This window comes from Amblyomma mixtum, chromosome 2 (assembly GCF_055824585.1).
Source record: "Amblyomma mixtum isolate Tamu chromosome 2, ASM5582458v1, whole genome shotgun sequence".
Classification (NCBI taxonomy): Eukaryota; Metazoa; Arthropoda; class Arachnida; order Ixodida; family Ixodidae; genus Amblyomma; species Amblyomma mixtum.
In genome coordinates this window covers 35,560,749-35,576,842 of record NC_143013.1, presented here as the reverse complement: position 1 = coordinate 35,576,842, position 16,094 = coordinate 35,560,749, and the positions used below count along the sequence as shown (strand labels likewise).

Below are 16,094 nucleotides of genomic sequence, written 5' to 3'. Positions count from 1 at the left end.
TCATGGAAATGATCCTTTGCTACCCTGACATTTAATACACTCCTGAAAACTTTTTACTACACAACAAAACAGCCGGCGCGGTGTCGTTATGGTTCTCGGCTGCTAACCCGAAAGACGCGGGTTCGATCGCGGCAGCGGCGCTCACATTTAGATGGGGGCGAAATGCTAGAGGCCCGTGTGCTGTGCGATGTCAGTGCACGTTGAAGAACCCCAAGTGGTCGAAATTATCCGCAGTCCTCCACTACGACGTCTCTGATGGCCTGAGTCGCTTTGGGACATTAAACCTCGTAAACCATACAAAACGAAGTAAACCAACATGTGAAGCATGCGGAGAGATGACGGTAAACCGCATTAAATTACATGCCCAAAACTTTCAGTACAAAGTATTTTACGGTATTTCACAGTGATTACATTCCATTCCATCCCAGCTTACTTTTAGGAGAAAACATTTCAGTAGACCTGTCATGTCCTGATTTCCTAAAGGAACAGGAGTTTTTAAACAAGCTGTTGTTTTTAATACTTCAAAATTCCTTTATTGTAAATAGCAAACAAACAAACTGTAGTTTTTAGCATTTTCAGCTTCTATATTGTAACTAACATGCATTTTTAACCGCGTGTTTGGCAACACACAAACAAGGTACAGTATTGACATTCTAAAAGAGGACTGAACAGGTGGAGGTCATAACGAGTAATACGTCACCTAAGCTGGATTAAGGTAGACCTTAAGGTGCGTCGTCACGAATGTACGCTGCCTTGAACTTACTGCGAAAATGAGATGTATCACAACACCTACGCATTTGTTGTAAGGGAGCAGGGCAGGCGCAATACCTGAAATGTATTTTCCCAATGTTTGGGATCCTTTTTCTCCTTATCTATTAAGGTTAGAGTGGTCTCAATGGTACCGCTGTAATCAGATTGCCGTGCTATTCTGTTGAACAGGAGTTATTATTTATAGACATTTGTTATGTTTTTGTTCGTTTCTTTACTGGACCCTCCCAATTTTCGAGCCTAAATGAGCAATCAATATCGTGTAAAAGAAAATTCTGTCCATTGATTTAAATAATTCTGGTTCAGTAGACTAACCCCTGCATTTCTTAGATACTGTAACAAAAATGTTTCTATCGCTTGTGGTTCATGAGAAAAAGGGTCAAATGTTACAAAAAGTTATGTTTTGAGATAACTTGCTTTAACGTCAAAAAACGTGCTTCATTACGACATTACACTAAGAGAATACACTTTAATATATTTTTTCATAGCAACTAGCCAGGTAGTGAACTTATTTGCTACCTTACTTTCCGGGCCTCTGTTGTGATGACCTGTGTAGCCTTTTCCGCTAAGTAAAGTAATCGCCGTCAGCCTCAAACAGCCATTGCACTGTTTCACCCTGGCGAAACATCAAATTACATCATAATGACAGCTTGGGCAATTCAGCCGTCATTAAAAGTAACAACAAAATAAATCCTGGAGGATTTCAGCGTCTAAATACCAATGAGCACATCCTTTCCAGTGCGATCTCAAACAAAACTGTTCAGGACTCATTTGTGTTTTCTTTCTCTCATGAAGGCATTTCTTTCTGTTCGGCAACCAGTATATAGCCGCGGTCAGTAAGTCATCTTTAGCTGGTTTTTGTATGCTGCCGACAAAGAGAGTTATGAAGACTAATTACTCGTGGTAAGCGCCAGCCACCATAAAGACACATAGGCTGATCAGCGCAGCATCAGTGCTTCCAGAACAAATTCTTCGACGTTGGTTATTCTAATAACTGTCAAACTGCGGGATCAGATCCAAAAACATGGATATTACACGTGAAATTGCACTGAAGCCGTGTGCAAGAGTAATCAACGTGCTTCAGGCGAGTCGCACAGAGTCTAGAGCTAAATTTGATTAAAATCAAACTCTGAGGAAGCTTTTCGTTCTTGCCAGATCAGCGCTAATCATTTCTCTAAGCCTGGATAAAATCAGTGGTCCTGTTTTGTTGCTTTGCTCAGAGGTGTAAAATAAAGCATGATTGTTCACCACCCAGGTGTCTAAAATTCTTTTTTTTTTTTCCACTCAAGTAGGAAATGAGTCGTTCAGGGAAAAGCGAAAATTTCATATACGAAAAAACAAAGAAATATATTTTTTTTCTTGCTACCCTGTTTCCTTAAGAAATAGATAAGCTAGAGAGCCCACTAATCTCTTGACGCGCGGCGCTCAAGGTCGGTCGAGTGCCGGTCCACCAGCAGTTTTCGCTGCTCATCAAGCTGAAGAACGCCAACCAGTACCAGCGCTACCTGACGAACATCTTTTTCGACGCGCCCTGGACCGGAGGCCTGCTCAGGACCTCGGCGACCGTCGGAGAGGACAGGATCGACGTTCCGCCAGGCGCCTTCGACTTCTTCCGGGCCGACGCCGACGAGCCCTCCCTGGTTCCCCTTCAGTTGGCTCGGCTGGGACCGCGCATCGTCACCCGCGTCTACGAGTACGTGTTCGTCAAGGCCCTCGAGTTTCTCTACCACACGGGCCACCAGAAGTCCTGGGCGCTGCTTGACGACGCCCGCTCCTGCGTCTGGAACCAGTTCAGTGACGCGTCGAACATGACGCTCCGCTCCGGACGCCTGGGTTGGCCGTTGCTGGCTCACGTGCTGTCAGTGGCACCGTCCTTCAAGGCATTCCTGGCCACCCTGGACGGAGAAATATACCTGAACGGTCTCGAGGAGCTTTCGTCCGAGAGGCTGTACTTCGTCTACTACGCGCTCAACTACTGCGAGAGCAACGACGAGGACTTCCTCTCCAGGCTTCTGGAGGTTGGCGACCGGCCGCCGGCATGGCACATCGTGAACGGCGCGCTGCGCAACTTTCAGGGTTTTGCGGACGCTTTTAACTGCTCGATAGGCTCGTTCATGAATCCCGAGGCCAAGTGTGCGTGGGCATTCTGACGCGGCCCTTCCTTCCTCTGTTCCATTTAGTCCCGTCTGAACATTGTTTTTTCCTGTTTGATCTGTTTCTTGCCACGCCTCGCTCATGCTTAGGCTAACTTTGTAGATTTGACTGTTTGATGTACTACATGTTATTATAATCTGTACTAATGCAACTGTATCCACTTTAAGGAAGAACAGACAATTACGCCGGCTTTGTCAACGTAGGAACTGTTCCGCTACCTTGCGCCTTTAAACTAGAACTTGCTTGTGCTTGCTTTCCAGGTTGCTTGGGAGCTTGTCACGCAGAATTAACATAGGTGACGCAAGCGTAGGGCGGTATCGTCTACTGGTTTGTTCATATTGTTAATGCACAGCGCCAGAAATGTCAGCAAAGGGATTCTTGTCCCCCAACGCTCGCAGGAACATATAGATGTAACCACTGCATCTTCATCTAGATGAAGCGACCCTTTATGCACTTCCCCTCGGACTATAGCCGGGCTTTTGCGAAACTTGCCATTAAAATGCACTTACTCGTATCATCAGTCTGTGCCATCAAACTGCCCTTTATACACAACTCGCCGCCTTTTTGTGGCGTGGTTCCAAAAGGTTTTCCTGAATACACTCGTTAAGGCAACTAGCGAAACACACCCACCGAGGTGGTGGAGCCGCATGTTCTTAGTTTCTTTCTGCTGTAGCTCACGAGAAATGCGTGCGCCTTTCATGAAAGCCATCTCGCAACGGCACCTTGGAAGACACCAGCGAGAGATTACACGTACCGAGTGCATAGAAAGGGCATCGTCATCTACATTTAGAGGATGCTAGCAAATAGCACTAGTAAATAACTAAAACAGCAGCTGTATCTTACCGGTACTCAACTACGGGGCAGAAATGTGGAGGCTAACGAAGAGGGTTAAGCTCAAGTTAAGGACAACGCAGCGAGCTATGGAAAAAAAGTGTTAGGTGTAACGATAAGAGATCGCAAGCGGGTAGAGCGGGTGATGGAACAAACGCTGGTTAATGACATCCTAGTCGAAATCAAGAGGAGGAAATGAGCTTGGGCAGGGCATGTAATGCAAAGGTAAGATAACCGCTGGTCCTTAAGGGTAACGGAGTGGATTCCAAGTGAAGGCAAGCGTAGCAACGGGCGCCAGAAAGTTAGGCGGGCGGATAAGATTAAGTTTGCGGGAATACGGTGGCTGCAGCTGGCAAGGACAGGGTTTATTAGAGAGACATAGGAGTGTCATTTGCCTTTCAGTGGGCCTAGTCAGGCTGATGATGATGATGATGGTGATGAGTAAATAGCCGATGTGAGAGGTGTCCGCTAATGACTACTGTACTTACGGATGAACAACTCTGGTTAACCACTCAGTGTTTTTTTAATGTTTCAGAAACCGTTTCCCTAGGTAAAAACGCAACCTGGCATTTCCGTTGAAATGCAGTTGAAAATTTGCGTCGAAATTCCTGACACCGAGAGCGCTGGACAAAAGCCGACGCTCATTAACTCTTCAAACTCCTCTGTGAATGAAGCTTATTACTATTCGGCATTTACGAGAAAAGACAACACAAGTTCAAGTTCGTACTTTATTTTGCATTAGCCTCTTCGCTTTTATGCGTCTGCGCACTAATACTAAACTCAAGCGTATTTTGGTCTCTGCTTTTTCGGGCTAGAAAAGTGCAAATGACCTTAATTTTGCGAGTTACAAAGCTAGATAGTTGAGCTATTTCATCGGTACTTCGATATTTTTGTAGGACTTAGAATTTCGATATTTTTGTAGAAGCACGCGCGAAAGGAAGTGATCTTGTCAGGCTAGGGGATTAAAATCTAAGTGCTGACCGAGCAGCGTCTTACAAATTATAAAAAAGACAAGTGAAGAGAAAAGAGGTGCTCGCTATGACATACATGATGGAAGTCAACAGTCGGTGACTGTTCGCTTCCGTCATGTATTTCATGATGAGCACCTCTCTGCCCCTCACATGTAGATCATGAAGTTCTGCTTGACTAAAGGAAGTCTGCCATTAAACTGGAAGAAGTGGGAAAAGTGTTAAAGCTGACAAACTCGTAATTGAAATACTTGTTTCTCGCGCGAATTTCTCTCCTGTACGATGGCTCTGTGTAGCTAGCTTTTGCCGAGCTGTCAAAAAGCGCCACGAGATGGCGGGCCCTGTCCGGAGAGTGCAGGGCGACGTCAGCGACACGAGCAGACGACTTTCGCTGGAAAAGCGCGCCGGCCCGGCACCGGCCAGTGTGCTAGGCGGTCAATCCGCTCAATATTATCTAGGTCTGGGACAAAGCACGAGCGTCGTTCGCCGCCGGGACAGTGCGCGGTCAACTGGCGAGCCTCCTCCTGATCTCGGCACCGCGCACAACACACCGGCGGATTAAGAGAAGCAGCGACGACGATCGACGGCGGTGGTACGTCTTGGCATTTAAACTGCAAGCACGAATCCGCTGAGCCTCGCACACACACACTTCACGTGCACCCTGAGGCGGATGCAGGTGTGTTAATCTAGCTCGGACACGCTTCACCTAGTCCATTTTGCACTTGGCTCGCAAATGACGCGGTCGCAAAATGAAGCACAATCGATTTGTCGAACGCTTCAGGAACTGAGGCTGGTCGCCGCCGCTGCTTCTACGCAACAAGTACTTCCTCTCGAACTCTCCATACAGCAAGCTTGAGTGCGTTGAAAAGGTGCATACAGGATATTTCGTCTCACTGAATGCAGGTATCTTTTAAAAGGTCTGTAATAGCAGCAGAGAACAGCTTTTAATATTAGGTTTTCCTGCCTAGGCGATCACCTCGTGTGAGCATACTTTTGTACGCTGAATGATCAATAATTTAACACGCCGAAATTAACATTTAGGTTAATCTACTGAAAGAAATGCAATACTTCAGTAGCACACTTTTCGCTCGCATGTACAAGATTGTTCAAAAACGCACAGGCCTCAGGGTATGCTTTTAAAAAAGCCTTGCGATAGGGCATATGCGACATGCCCGAAGCAGGAAATCTGTGCAGTATGAATAGTTTGTTAACTCTGTATAGACTCTGCAAGTACCTGACTATACTCCTAAAACGCATACCTCATGGCCTAGGGACCTATGACCAACCCTGTACATGCGTAACTGTACGCAAGGCCATTCTGCTTCCGGCTTTCATTCTGAGGTGGTGCTCCAGTCGGTATGAATTATAGTAATTAAGTAGCATAATGACGTCTGTCTGTGCTGTACCTATAGGTTAAGCTAAATGGGGCAGTATATACTGTGCGGACCGGTTATTTCGCTCAAAAAGTAATGCACAGGCTAATCGAAGAGGCTATTTCACATAGTCATGTCAGCCTTTTCACTGTTCGAATCACCCTATTATACAAGCCGAAGAGACGGAAGGGAGCTCTTTCAACAACTCGGATTACTTTATGTGCGGCATTCACGCTGAAACAGGAGACACAAAATGCAGTGCGTGTGGTGGTTACCTATTCAATGCATTTTCTCCCATGTACAGCAACACATTGTCACAGGTCAATAATATATCTGTCTCTGCGCACCCTGTCAGCACGTGGCTAATGGCTCCCTGCAGGCGTAGAATCTACAAACAGATATGGTAGCATCTATTTAGAACACCCACAACTGGTTATATACCGCAGGAAGGCAGAACTCCCACACAAGAGCAATACGCAAACCCGAAAGATAAGTACATCCTGCCTGTGAAATGTTTACTCTGGAAACTAGAACATCATTTATTTTTATTTTATTTTATTTATTTCACGAGGGTATTACATAGGGGGTGGTAAAAATTTCAACTTGAATACATAGAAGGAACATTAACATGAGTAACAGGGCAAAAAAAAAGAAGCAAGAAAAGAGCAATAACTGGTAGTCAGCAAGAATCTAAATGTGGCGGAACAACAAGACACAAAGTAAACAAAAAAAAAACAAGAAATGAAAACACAAAGATTCTAATTCTAAGTCTACTGTGTATATCTCTGTGTCTACAGGAATACGTGCGCCTTGTATCGACGGAAAGTATTCTTAGAAAAGCAGCCACATTTTGCATTTGCGACTGGTGATTGCTTCAGAATTCCCTTTTCGCGTATTCACTACGGCATCTTCGTGACTCGAAAATCTGCAGTATTTGGACTTAAAAATTTCAAAGGCAGAATTATTCGGTACAAGTTTCTAATTACGCTTTCAAACTTTGATTATTCGAAACAGAAAACTAGGTATATCATAGAAGAGGTTTTGCGTGCACTAGGCCGGCGAAAGTGCACTTTCGATTCTCACGAAATCCTTGAAAGTTTCGAACGAGCGCGTCCAAGTTACTCCTCAACAACTGGCTTTTTTGGGGAGAATCAGTCATACAAATGCGTCCAAGGCAAACTCATATATGCATGTTACGCTGCGCTAGTACAAAGTGACGCAAACTAAATCCCAAATCTAGTCAAACAGAAAGAAGCTAGCACAAACGGGCACACGATATGCTTAAACAGCATCGACGTAAAGGAAGTGTTGATGTCCATTGTGCTTGCTCGATCCATCATTTGGAGCTTCCTGGATAGGTACTCCTCTATGCACGTCATACTTTGTGAGCCTTTGGTGTGCTTGGAATCCTGAACGACATTTATCCCACCCTCAGCCATTGACCTTTCGTTGAAAGGTTACTAACAACTCATTTAGGGCTCGTCTGCACTTCAAGGCTTCGAATATCCGTGCCATTTCCGCCCTTTTAACTAAGTCGCGGACTGCCTAGCTAGCCTGGAACTCTCTAGCCTGGAACTGCGATGCTCACTTGCCTCATCTGAATGCCGGCGCCACAGGTGCCGACGAAAATAGCTGTTTCGTGGCATTTCTAGATTCACCTTGCGGTTCCTGGTTTTTGGCGGCAACTGCTAACGCTACTTTTCGCCAGCTCTCAGCACTCACGGCATATGAAGTACAACCAGGAAAGCGTTAATCATTCGTAAGAATAGTTGCACACTATGTTTCTTGATAGACGCCACATAACGTACGTGGCGTTTAAAGCACCATTTCACGAAAGGCCTGTTATTGCAAAAGGCTCGTAGTCGTCGTGGAGTCAGCTGCAAGTGGAGCCCGATAAACTATTCGCTAGCTCAATTTTAAAGACACCGCTTAAAACTGGCTAATTTTTACCTTTTCTTCTTGATGTGGCACATGTAATTTGTTGGTTTTTGATTAATAATGTTACCGTCAGTCCTATTGCCGTCATTTTCTTAATTCTTGTTTCGTGCTGACGTCTACGATGTGGTTGGCAGTAAAATCTAATTGCAGCGCGAGTTACGACTGCCATTACTAAGGTTTTTCTTCATACCTGTTTTCAAGGGCTTTTGCTAGCCGCCGCGGTGGCTCAGTGGCTATGGTGCTCGGCTGCTGTCCCGAAAGACGCGGGTTCGATCCCGGCCGCGGCGGTTGAATTTCTTTAGAGGAGAAATTCGAGGCCCGTGTACTGTGCGATGTCAGTGCGCGTTAAAGAACCCCAGGTGGTCGAAATTTCTGGAGCCCTCCACTACGGCGTCTCTCATAGCCTTAGTCGCTTTGGGACGTTAAACCCCATAAACCAAACCAACCAAACCTTTTGCTAGCTTAGGTGCATATTACCCAGTAAAGTTTTCTTCTCTAATGTGTGCTAAAATTCCCGCACAAAGTGGGGTGAATTAAATATAGTCTATCCAGCTAGTTAACACGTTGCCATATCCTTATGACCAGCGACAAAACAGAACAAAAACGATTATGGATGGCTCCTGGAAAAAAAAAATGTTTTAGAGCCTTTTTTATCGTTAAGAGTATGAGGGAGTTTTTCCGGGGTAAATGCCATCGCCGTCGCCATCAGCAAATTAGGTCGTAACCGTTAAAGGCCTGCTGAAGACAACTCCCCCCCCCCCCCCCCCCCCTTTTTTTTTCATATGATGATTACACGTTCGTCGTCGTGCGCATGATGAGCACTAGCTGGTTTTTCGTTGTGCTTTTGCAAATAATTATTTTGCGAGTTAAACTTTTAGGATTTTTGATCTGCCTTGTCCGTGTGCTGTCCACGAGAACTTTCGCCTCGAAAGCTAGAGCTCAGAAATCGGTTCTATAGCGCTTTGTGTGTATGTTCACGTTAATCCGGCTGTAAAATACCCAGTGACCACTGAGAACGTCAACTTCACTCAAAACTTTTCTCATCGCTCGATTCAGACCCATTACGTCGACACCTGAAGGGACTCTCATCACCTTTTCAACGTGAACAGCGGTGCAGCCAAGTCTCCGGGATCCGAGGCTAGGAAAAAAAAAATTATATGTCGACGCACCGCAGTTCACTTGGGTGATTGGTCTATGATGGGGATACCTATACTTTAATTTTTTTGTCCATTTAGTACGTATAAATGGTCCGTTTTCAGTTGAACTAGTACCTTTGTCGTCAGAATTCGTACTTTAATTTGTCTTGAGGATCCCTTAACTCCCCCGAATAGCCAAAAAGTATCCTTTCCCGTAGAACAAGCGGTGAAGAGTTGTGACTTTCACTTCAGTGGCGAAGAAGCCTGGGAGTTCCTTTTTATTTGTTTTTTACCCACACTCTATCCGCCAGGAGACCCAAGTTCAAGCGGAGTGCGACCACAGTTGGCGGCATCGAGCGATTTTTTTTTTGTTCAGGCGATCGAAGCCACCCTGAATTGTGCGCGAGCCCGTCGTTAGCTCTGTGCCGCACCCCTCCCCCTCTTCTCCATTCCTCTCTTTCGCACGTACACACGCACGCACTAACACACGTGGGCACGAACTAAGTCAGTGAACAAACGGAACAGCGAATCACGACCATCGCTTGGAATAGGCCATCGCAGGTACACGCAAAGGTTGTACAACATTTCTCCGAACGTCCTCTTATCTACTCCAGTGCTTTTCTGGGTCTGCTTCGTTGACAGATGTCCACACGAACTTCAGGCGTAATAGTTCCACCGCAGAGTGCCTTTCAGGACCGAACTCGCAAACAGTGTTTGGCCACGTCCGTCGAAGAAATAGAACTTGCTGCTTATTCCTATAGAGAGCTTTTACTTTTCGTTTGCGCTTACTTAGCCTTCGTTTATACCTTCGTTATCGACAACTTTCTGTTTTCTTTAAGCTTTTTTACCTCAATTTTGTCTTCTCGTGCTTTCGTAATTAATCTCACGCCTAAACTTTCAAGATTCATAGCCCTTAGCATACACAAAGACGTGTACGGAACAAATGGTAGGAGAATCTCTGCACTTCGATTGATTTTTAAAATTCACGCACACACGACATTTATACATTATAGCAGTGCACAAAGCACATGCAAGTCACACTTAGTACGATATCAAGTCGTGTTCAAGCCTTCTTCAGCCACGCGCCTGCTCGAAAGGAGAAGCTCGTTTTTGATAGTGTACCACTGACGGAACACTCACTCACCTCTGCCTTTTTATATGACTTGGAGATGCCCAACATATAAATATCACGCCATTATTATCATCCACACCTTTAACATCGGTTAGTCGAATGGCCGCCGTCGGCTGAGGACGGAACCGTTGCGCTGAGCTCAATGAGCCGTTCATTAGTGAAACATCCAGTGTGGCCAACAGCGCATTCGACGAATTGAGTCACGTGCTTCTTTGTACAAGCTTATTTCTTTGGCTGACTGACAGATGGGCTAAGCCGTGCCAGCTTGCCAAGTGCCGCAAGGATGAGCCTATTGACCATATTGGCCAGCGACGTTCTCAAGCCGCTGTGAAAGTCGGAGCACTTGAAGAATTGTGATTTTTTGCGACATTTGTCTCCTTGCCGCTTTATCTTTAGCGCCACCAGAACTAGCTTTACCGTTAGTTAGGGGACATTGCATCACTCCAGCCATCATTTTTCGACAAAACTCTTCCTGTACCGGATGCTCATGCTGCTGAAACCAGCGCGCTGCCTTATGCGAACATGCCGTACCGTGCGCAAGTGCTTTTTTGTGCTTTCATTTTCGCCTGAAGGCAGATAGCTGACTTACAAGTCGCAATTGACCAATTTTGAACATTATTGTGAATAATTAAGAACTTCTGTTTTTGATCGTGGTACAATCGTTCACGGGAAGGGTACTGGACGAAAATATGCCCTCCAGAGGAGTAGGTAACAGCTTCTATGAACAAGTGCGCGTAAGGAAGCATTACCTTTTTAAAAAATTAGGTGTCGGGCCTCAAGCGGTCTCATGTCCGTGATACAGTCACCAATACATGCTGCGCACCATGCAACCAACAGGTCGACTTCTTTACAGACAGAAATAAAGTCGCTTCGAGCGAAATCTCTCGTTCAAACTTGCGCACTGAAGTGCACTGTTAGACACTGCGCTGTCACCAGTGTTGGAGACGGATGGGCCCTAGAGCTGGCTGACTCGTTCAGTCCCGCATGAACCGGCTCAGAAGGACGGTGTCGAACTCCGTTATGGAGGAAACTGTACTGTGGGTTCATTCGTACATATTTACAGTCGAGACAGGAGTGTCTCGGTCACAGTAGTAAGCGGTTGAGGAAAAGGGAAAGGAAAGATGCACGGGCCTGTGACTGGTGAGTTGTCACCATTACCACCGCCGGCGTGCCGATAGGGAGGAGAATAGGTAGAGGAGATGAAAGGGGCAAAGAGAGAGAGTACAGCGTCTCTGGAGGCGCCGTCGCTGTCATCAGCCGCCGTGGACAAGCAGTAGCTGTCCAGGCCCGTGTCCTCCAGAAAGGTAAAGAGGGACTGGAGAGCCTTGGAGGCGTTGGGTCCGGTAGGAAAGAGGATGGCATTTGCCGTATCAGCACAAAACAGCATTCCGTTAAATACGCTGCGCATTCCCCATATCCCTGACTGGTGATGAGCGGCGTCAGCCAGTCTCGCTTGGAAGCAGCCAGCACACATGGGTCTCCTGGGTGGCTCCGAGTACCTGCTTTCTACTTGTCGACGGTTGCTTCAAGGCCTGCCGTAATGGGCCACGAGGAGATGGTCGGGTCCTCATGTGGCTTCAATCAACGATCTTTGCTGCGTCGGAGTGCAGCCGTCTTTGAATGAAAGGAACTTCGGGCCGGAGTTTGGGGTACAAAAGTGCCCAATTTCCTGTGTCGCCCCAAGTGCCGAAAGCCACCGCCGCGGGGAGACGGACGTTATCTTCCCCAATGATTGCAACAAGGTCTGGAGACGAAGGTCATGTTTCCGGTGTTGCCCTCCTGCGTGCCTGCCCCACGAGTCGAAGGTTATTAACCACAAGTTTCGCAACACGTGTCTTCCAACAGCTGGCCATGGAACAACCCGTGCTGACCTACCGCAGCTTACGCGACCTCGCCGGCATTCTCCTCACTCAAGCTCTAACATGTGACAAAGGCGTGGCTACAAGCGAAAGAAAGAGTGATATTGTGCGCGAAAGTGAACGTTCAGGTCACTCCCTCCTGGCCAAAGCCGTCCTCTGTCTAGAGACTCTAGGGAATGAGAGCCCTAACTCGGCTGTGAGCGTGGCCGAGAGGACTCTCCCATTGACTCTCCTATGGACTCTCCCGTGTTCTCTTACGCTTGTAAAAATGTAAATAAATAAACCCACTCGTAATCTTCCTGCCATCACCCTACTCATTGACTCGACGGCACTCCTGTCCTGGTTGTGGGAACGGGTGTCGACTTGGCCGCGGTTCCGTAAAGCAGCAGCAGCAGCTAGCAGCGACTCCGAACCTCCACCCCGCACACTGGAGAACAAAGTTCGAAAATCGATGTCCAATCAGGTGGCCAGTTGTGGACACTGGTGGTACCACCCACGGCAGGGGGCGGTGCTGATACTCTCTCGCAGCTCGGGTGAAGGAAAAGGGTAGAGACAGAGTCTTCAAACACTGATGTGTCACTTCGACACTGCGGCAAGTCTTCCTTTCGTTGCCTCCACGAGAAAGGAATTTCCTGCAGTCTCCCAGCAGGTCAATGAACGTCCTCGTACTCCCCCCCCCCCCCCCCCCCCTCCGGATGTCCGAAACACGACACCTCTGTCGAGGACACAGACGTCTTTCAATTAACAGCAACAGCTTGACCTTTCGCAGCATCACTCCATCCGGCGACCCGAGGGCAGACTCGGCCACTTGACGCCTCCGCCGTCGCCGCTGCTTCCGCCGCTGCTTCCGCCGCTGCTTCCGTCGCTGCTTCCGCCGCTGCTGCCGTCGCTGCTGCTACCGCTGCTGCTTCCGCCGCTGCTGCGCCGTCGGCAGTCCTCGCCGCATTTTTCCTTCACAATGACTCTTGTCTGGTAGTAGTTCCTCCCAGGTTCGTGTTCTCCTATCTTAACAGCACCCAATGGTTGCTTACTCCATCCTCAATCACGGCTATACGTTCTAGAAAGTGACACTGGTAGTGTAACTTTTGCCCCTGACGTCTATTAAGTTATCCTGCGAGTCTATTGCTTCGGTAGAGTGCTGAACACATTGTTGCAGATGCTTTACGCAAATGTGTTGCCATCGCACTCAGCTCAACATAGTGGATGTTATCCTACGAGCGTTTCACCAAATAAGTATCCATCGTCGATTTCCTGGCTATTTATTTCCAACCTCTCGCCCCTTCATGAAGTTGCATTGAAACTAAGGAACACAATAATTATCGAACTCATGCACCGCGGCAAATCCCTGTAGTGTCAGGCTTTGCTCAGTATATGGAGTTCTACTCACCGCGAACGAGCAGATCTTCCTTAAGTCATAAATATACTTGTTGCGGGGCTAGTCGGAGTTTATCTTTCATGAAGTGAGCAGCACAATATGCTACCCGCACCTTATTATAATTGAAGCGCCACGCACACACATTTACATGCAATATACACAATCAGCGCATGCGCATCGGGCATCCCCCAGCGATATTCTTATATCATTGTATTAGACGCGTATTTCTTTAAGCATAACGTATCGGGTGTTACTTTTTACATGTCTTTTTTTATCGAATAGCGTTGTCTGCTGCGAATTAACTTATTGTATAATTGTGTAGTGTGCGATGTCAGTGCACGAGCCCTTCATTATGCCTGAATCACCTTGGGAAACCAGTTTATGGGGTTCAACGTCCCAAAGCGACTCAGGCTATATATCAAAGAAAGAAACCAGCCAAAAAGATGAAAACAAGGAGAGGACAACACAGGACAACACAGGGATATATGAGGGACGCCGTAGTGAAGGGCTCCGGAAATTTTGACCACCTGGGGTTTTTTAACGTGCGCTGACATCGCACAGTACACCGGTCTCTAGAATTTCGCTTCCATCGAAATTCTAGCCGCCGCGGCTGGGATCGAACCCGCGTCTTTCGGGTCTGCAGCCGAACGCCATAACCACTGAGCCACCGCGGCGGCTGCAAACCCCATAAATTTAGTGCGTGCGTAAGTGGTCATATAAAATTTAATTCTGAGTGGCTTATTGTCCAGTTCGTCTCTTTTGTGTCTTCCTCACGGCTACCGTACGCCTACCACGAACTCCCACGGCCACCGTGCGCCTACCACGAACTTCCCCGGATCAGCCACGGTCACCGGCAGATATTTTGTCTTCTCGCACCGTGCAGGAACTCTGTCCTTTTCGTTCGAATGTCATCAGCCTAACGCTTTCCGCGTATTGACGTGGCGGCCAGCGGCCATCGCTCTTACGCCGGCGCCGACGAAACCGGGTCGTGACCTGAGGCGCCCTGGGCGACGGGCGACAACACAACGCTCCTCCCGCCTCCCCGTAGCGCGTGCATAACAGATTGGCCAGACGGCACGTGCCCCGTGATGACCACATCGTCTCACCGGCTATTCGGAGGAGCATATTTTTAGCGGCGGAAGCCGGTAGATGATGCGTACGGCAGTGTCCGAAGCCTCACAGAGGCGAGCACAGGCGCAGGTGACCGGCCCATAGGAGCGAGCATGAGCTCCAGGCTTGTGACGTGTGCCTAGGTTTTGCGCTTGATTTCAAATAAAATAGACGAGCGATACGATGAAAAACAGTATTGTAAATGCTAATGATGGAAATACAGGCGCGGCAATTTTCATATTATTCTCTCTAAGTACTGTGACGGTAATTGTCTAACACAGGGGGGACACCTGGACCGCACCGTGAGGGAAATGGTGAAGAGGGAGTAATGAAGGTAGAAAGAGGCACCGTAGTGGAGAGAGTTCAGAATTTTCAGCACATGGGACTCTTCAACGCGCGCTTACATCTCAAAGCACGAGGGCGTAGTTGATTTTCGCCTCCGTACAAATTATCCGCGTTTCTATTCTCCCTTCCCCAAAGCTAACCTTCCCCCAAACCTTCTTTTACCTTTCCGAACGCGTCAGTGGTAGAGGTACGGATGACGACTAATCACAGGTCCGTGCACCTTCATACTTCCTCGTTATGTTATCTATAGACACTAACCATCATCACCATCATTTGTTAAAATGTGAGCTCGTGCGGAGCAGTCGAACGCCACGGCGACTGCGCCACCGCGACTAGTGCTGTAGATGAATTTCGGACCAATTGGCTTAACACGTTTTTGATCGTTTTCTATAAGTCAGTGTCAAGGATTATCAGCTATTTCACAAATGACAGCCCTTTAACCGAAAGAGCGGAGCCATGTGGGAAAACACATTGCATACGGCCTACTGCGTTGAGGTGTCACAACCTGCTGTTTCTTTCTTGAGTACAACTTCTGTGCTTACCAAGCCTGCTATCGAATTTACAGTTCCCATCCGTCTAACCTGTAACACTTCGCACTTTGTGGGCAGGTTCAGCACCTTGAGATTTTTTCTCATTTGGACACACTGTTCATTTCATTTTTTGTCCGTATTCTTGACTAAACACACCAGCGATCTTTTCTGAGTAAACAAACACCCAAGGCGAATGCAGTTTTCTTCTCAACTCTTTTTCTGACCTCAATAGTGAGCAACTTTTCGAGCTTTTCCTTCCCCGACATTGTAAAAGCTCGTGTTTGTTTTTGTTTAAATTTTTCTAACCCCCAGGTCAGCAGCGCGGTCCGACTGCGTCTTCCAAATCGAGCAATCCTTATTGAGGAAGATGTAGCCCTGAGAAATCGATGAAATGATATGCCGACTACCCGTCCGACAGGAAGAAGTAGGTTGTGTTGTTTCTTCCTAGGGTCCCTCGATGCGCTCCCCCCCCCCCCCCCCCCGCTCCCGAGGCCCTATTTCTCCCTTTCCGCCTGCACCATCTCGTGACGAAACTCCCAAACTACCCAAAACTTCCTACATGCTCCGTCTTGCGT

At 47.4% G+C, this 16,094-nt stretch overlaps 1 pseudogene; it reads left to right on the top strand.

Annotated features, from left to right (window-relative positions):
- Nucleotides 1–16,094, top strand: part of LOC149358976 (uncharacterized) — a 32,354-nt pseudogene that overhangs the window by 6,422 nt on the left and 9,838 nt on the right.